The sequence below is a fragment of the Strongylocentrotus purpuratus genome, unplaced genomic scaffold (genome assembly GCF_000002235.5).
Source record: "Strongylocentrotus purpuratus isolate Spur 01 unplaced genomic scaffold, Spur_5.0 spur5_scaffold_3, whole genome shotgun sequence".
Taxonomy (NCBI): domain Eukaryota; kingdom Metazoa; phylum Echinodermata; class Echinoidea; order Camarodonta; family Strongylocentrotidae; genus Strongylocentrotus; species Strongylocentrotus purpuratus.
Window position 1 is genome coordinate 11,448,135 of NW_022145609.1, and position 6,417 is coordinate 11,454,551.

Here is a 6,417-nt window from a genome sequence, read left to right on the forward strand (position 1 = left end):
AGCTTGTAACCTAGCCAGACGTTCAGGACTGCTGATATCAAAAGCAGCATCATGACAATAGCAAGACCAACTCCCAGTTCGACAGACTTACCACGCTCTTCAATAGGAAAACCTTTTTCGGATCCATCAAGTCCTGGGGTTGCTGAAGGACCTGGAACTGTCAGTGGAACTGCGTTTTCAGTAACATTGGCAGGAATCGTCGAAGGAGTTGTCCAAGGAATCGGAGCCAATTCACTGAAGGCTTCATTTTCAACATCGACCGAGTACTCGCTAAAGCTGGAGCTCGAGTAGATGGCATCGGTCTGGATTTCACCTTGGATTATTTCAATTGGTCCAACCTGACAACTAGACGTCAAACCAATAAACACGTTTGCATCGCTTGAAACCTCACAAGTGAATACCATACCATTGTGTGTTGAAGATGCCTGGAAAGTCAAGATGTTGTAGATGAAACTTTCACCACGGTTTTCGTGAGCAAAGAGGACCATGTCATTGGGACCCTTCCATCTTGTCCTGACGACCGGCTCTCCGGGTTGAACCTTGCAGACGAAACGAACGTCCGTCCCGGCTACAAATATATCCGAAAAGCCATCGTGGAAGCAACGAGGATGACGCGGGAAGTACCGTACTGTCAAGTCTACCGAACTGCTCGCTCGCTCAGCGGGGACCTCCGGAAACCAATCACGTACTACTACCCAGCATACATACCGTCCAGTGTCGTTCCGATTGACGCGATCGATGTGGAGAACGAAATCCCGACGATCGGAAACTCCGGCTATCATTGTTATCCTGTAGCGGGGATCAGGCGACATAACGCGTTTCCCGCGCGTCAAGACGATGCCATCGCGTCGCCATTCCATACGAAACGTCTTTGCGCGTTCTCCAGAGACATTGAAGATGGCGCATGACAACATGATGTCATCACCTTCGCTAACGGTAGGACCATCCACGACGATGGCCTCTGAACTGGGTACGTTTAGACATGTAGCTTTAGAAATAAAAACGCAGATGAAAAGTGATAAAATGTGTATGTACCACATGTTTCGGGTGTTGGTATTCATGGTTGTTGGTGTACAGTTCACGAAGCTTATCATAAAAACAAACCATTCACTAAACGTGAATCATCTCCAGTACTGAAAATGTCTTAACAGTTGCAATTTACGATTGTTGATCATATAACCACGAAGTTTCAAGCATTTGAAAGTCAAAATACACTTCAAGTGTTGAAAAAAGTTTCTGCATCCATTTGCAAATTGTTTCCAAATGTTTTTTTCCTCTTTTTCCGTGTCGATGACAAGCGTAGATATTGACATGTACTTCTGAGGTTTCAGGTTTTCACACGAATAAAACAACAATGGTTGTGCAATTTCTTGACAATAGCAGAAGTTTGCCTCAACACAAATTTGTCTAACTTCCAGACATATCCCAAATGAAGAATAAGCTAAAGTTCACCACTATAAACAGTATTCCACAACTGAATTGTTGATGTTTTTTAAGAGCACTTTGTATCGTCAAATGTTGACAACAGAAGGATACTAAAAGATGGTCCCACCGGTAGAACGATTTGATGTTGCTCTGGTCGGTTGACAAAACTCCAGCAGTAATATAGAAAAACACCATACTAATGAAAAAAGTTCGTCAATGCAACCGAGCCAATAGTCATTGGATGGTGAAAGGTCATGAAGCAACAACCAGGCTCAATGATCTCAACCTGGCTTCCTTGTATTCAAAACAAAGCAGGTTTGTGGATACCGGAAAGAAGCTAAAACTTAGCGTCATCGATATACAGACACATGGAAGATTTTGAGGAAAACCCATTAAATTTCCCGTATATATAACCAGTTTTATACACGATCCTAAGATGTGTTCTTTCATAACACACACAATATACACGCACGCACCAAAAAAAAGACTCGGAAGAGATATCTTCTGCAATCACCCCTGATCACCTTATAATCAGGACCATGGGAAATGTAAATAATGTTTTTTTAAACTCTAATTCATTATTGATAAGTAAAGACCTAAATTAAACAAATTTCGTTTCGTTGGCTCTACGGTTGATTCTTCAAGAAGTGTTGTGGTCTAGTGGATAAGTGACCAGAGTGTAGACCACAAGGTACGGGGTTCAAATCCCAGCCCGCCAATAACGTCCTATGGCAAGACGTTAATCTACATTTGCCACTCTTCACCCAGTTTGGTACCCGGCAGGATGTGAACGTTAATGTAGTTTTCTCAGCATTGTGAGCGTCTGTAAAATGGCGCCTGGCTGGAATTCTCCCCAGGGAGTGGAGAATGTACATACATTGTGTGCAGGCAAACCTGGATCTGATGACCGGGGTATTACTAAATCTGCAAAGCGCTCAGAGACATCGCCGATGTATTAAGCGCTATATAAACGAGGATTATTAATATAGTTATTATCATTATCATTGATATCATTATCATTAATATTAATGCTCAAATTATTAATAGGGATGAAAAAAAAATGGACGTAAAAAGGCTTGGTAACATAGCACGAATAAAAACATGAACAGAACGAGGGAACAACAGATTTTAATTCTGAGAGAGAGAGAGATATAGAGAGAGAACGAAAACGACCCTCCACCTCAGAAACACATGAACCAAGTAATATGTTCTTGTAAAAGATGCACCACTCAAAGATTTATTCGAGGCAACTGAACTCCGTCAAATATTTTTGCGCAATGTCAAAACCAGATTAGATCCAGGATTCATCCATTTCCTCTTCCTAGGTATACGGTTTCCTGTCCTTACATCACGTGAAAAGATGAGGTGAAAATTATATAAATCCATATCATTTTGCGATGTGCAATTACAAAGTCATGACAACCTACGTTCACAAAATTGTACCGATTGAGCACGAGTCAGATAAGTGGAGAAGATGCACTCTTACATCCTCTTTGGTGTGTCTTGGTTTTGAGCGTCTGTTTGACTATAATGAAGGTTTGTCTTCTTCACGAGCTATGACTTTAGAACTTTTTTTAGGGATGTCAAAGCGGTCATGATTCTGTAAGATGTAAATAGACCGATTTACTAACCTATTCAAATTGTATCCATACTTCTTAAACAAAAGTTGTTCTTGAAAGCCTGAAAGCTTGCATGAGGCTTACCTAACATAGCAACATGTAATATATGCAGACTAGATTCCAAGTATCGTAGTTAAGTCATTAATAACAGGTTAATGGAATAACTTTTTACTAGGTCCCCATGAAAGAAACATCCTTACATTTGAATATGTTAGGTGTGGTATTGGTGATTATGGGTGAAAATCCAAGGGGGGGGGGGGGGGGCGTTTCACAAAACTCGTCATCAGTGACAAATGACGGATATTGTTATAAGCTACTGAAATCCTTGCTTCTGATTGGTTATCAGCAGATTTGTCACTGATTTTTGTAATTTGTCATTGAAAATAGGCTTTGTGAAACGGGTCCCAGAAATGTGGCGTATCCAGTCTATACCAGAGTCAGAGTACGCCCCTATCTATCTATCTATCAGGCTATTATAGTTCATCCAGACGTTGGACAAAGCCCTCCTCATAACATTTCCATTCTCTTCTGTCTCTAGCTATCCTAGTCCAAGCGGCAGTTCCCATGTATGATGTTAGGTCATCTCTCCATCTTCTCTTCTGCCTTCCTCTTCTTCTCTTTCCCATCCTTGGTTGCCATTCTGTTAAACGATTTGTCCATCTATTGTCCTGAAGTCTTGCTACATGCCAAGCCCATCTCCACCTTAATTCTCTGACTTTCTCCATGATGTCTTTAACCTTTGTTTTCTGTCGTATGACTTTGTGAATGACTTTGTCTCGCAGAGATAAATGCCCCTATAGTTCAGAAAAAACTAAGAGATTTGAAGAAAAAAACAACTTAAAGACTATCAACTAAGCATTGGGTATCAGTATGCCCCCGATTGTAGAAAAGTCGCTGAAATCAAACATTCACCATTCATTGTTTTCGTCAAAAGCACATTATATTTCATGGATAAATGTTCGTCCACCAATTATTTTTGCAACTTTTGACAACAATCACCTTCGCTTTGTTTTCATTCTTTACACGTTGCTATATATCACCTACATTTGATAGTTCCCGTCTTTTGTTCAAACAATTATTTGCATATGGTTATTTACCCTGTCCTTTGATGAACTTCACTCATAATACTATCATTCATAACAAACACTATTGACACCTTACTTGTATATATCATTTCCTAGGGTTCAATCTGTTTCCTATAAACGTTGAATAAAGTTGGACGACTACTGCTGCTAATCGACCGTAACGGTTTTATCACTCAAATCCAGTTGGTGAAGAAACTGGTATCTTCATTTTCAATTTCCTAAATTTATCTGTTAAAGCCGTTTAAAAAAGTACAATGATAATAGTTTCGCCAAAAGAAACTACCATTGCCAAGTGTGACGCATGCTATTATTATTGTCCACCAACATTCAGATTAAATAGAGTTTCTTTAAAAAGTTGGTACGTAAATGACATACATGTATGATCGCAAAGACTTTCAAGAAATCAATAAGAGTAGTTTCAATGCTCTATATATAGAATTCTCAGATTAGATTACGTAATAATTATGTCAATGTTACATGTATGTTCGCTTGCTTAAATAGCTTACATACATCTTTGATTTTTTTTTTAATTCTTCATGGTCGTACTGACATAATTGTATGAACACACATAAAAAAAGAGGAGAATAACATACTTTTAAAGCGGGTGTTTCCCAGCTCATCAAAATGACAGGAGACCGTCGAGATCACAAGTTCACAAGGCCAAAGGTATCGGCCTCGAAAACTACATATAGTCGGAATGTTCACCGTTCCGAATTTTTTAAAATGTGGACGGTCGGTCTCGTTGACCTTTTCAAAACTAGTCAGAATGTTTACAATACCGAATTTCTTGATTGAGTAGACGGTCGGTCTCGTGGACCTTCAAAAACAAGTGAGAATTTTCTTGTGATAGAGTTCTTGATTGAGTGGACTCTCAGTTTGGTGGACATTCTACCAAATGCATGGTCTGTCCGAGTTGTGCATACATTGGATATATAGGAGATGCGTGAATGAAACAAGAATGCTATTGGAGTAGTTGATTCAGTTCAATTGGGGATATTGGATCTCCAGGAAGACTGTTTCTGAAACCAAATGTCTTGAAATGCTGACAAGACACAACGGTCAACGGAAATCCTGTCCCATAAGTTGACGCGTTTTGGATAGTCGTGACCTCCAAGAAATCTTTCTTGCAACGATGATGACAAGTGGCATGCCAAATTCTTTAGATATGATTGACATTTTAAAAGCCAAATATTTCATATGCCTTGGATGGTGTTATAGAAAAAAGGTTATAAGAGGATAGGGGGGCCGTCCCGGATTCCTTAGTATGGAAATAATAAATTGTCGGCGAAATTGCCCCCACACGAATCTGTACTTTGTTATTGACTGCAGGGTATTAGAGCGAGTAGAAGCTACGAGGTTCTGTACAAAAGAAGTTTCTGAAACCTTTGATGATTAATTTTAATGACGGACCAGTGTTCTTTGACACTTTGCATAGCTTAGAAGCATTGGAAAACGATTTACATCAGCAGCATTAGTGTTGTCCATTGAACGGTGCAAGACAATTGAAGACTCAGAATCAGAGTACTGAAATATTGCGTCTGTCGTACATCATAACAACGCCAATAATTTAATGAACCCAACCAAACCTTTGACTTCGTTACTTTTGTTTATAATATTTCACTGAAAATCCAAAGTTTCTGAAACTTCAACCGAAACCTGACAATAACATTTGGCTGTCATCACATTTGGGAGTCCTACAATGTGGATGTTATTTCCTTTGGGATGGGACCGCTTCCTTGGGTTTGGCAGCAGTATATATCACCCCATGGCCGGGTCGGAAATCTATTTATTCTGCAACCTTGATCCTTTAAATATATTCATATTGCAGTATCACTACTATAAAAGATTTGCAGTATAGATAGGCCTACTAATTCAACATAACATAAATGACTGCAAAGGATGTAAGTTTGCCCTAATCAGCAGGGGGGGGGGGGAGGGGTAATCAATCCCAAATTTACATCTGTGTTAAACTTAGAACACGCATGATTATGTATGGTAATATATATCAGCAATTTATGAGCATATTTCCCACTAGAATTGTTGAAAGATAATCAACATTTGTAGACATCGTAGAGCCCAGTGTTCAGATTTACGTATGTAAATTAATCGAGTAGTTATTCTGTCGTAGATATGTTGATGACAATATTAACCGATAACAATTGTTCTTATAGGATAAAAGACAATTATGGTTTTTCTTATAAAGATATTGAAAACCTTTTCAAGAGGACAAGACAAGGGGAGGGAGGGGGGCGGTTCCCCTTTCTTTTTATTCGCTCTGTGTAATTAAA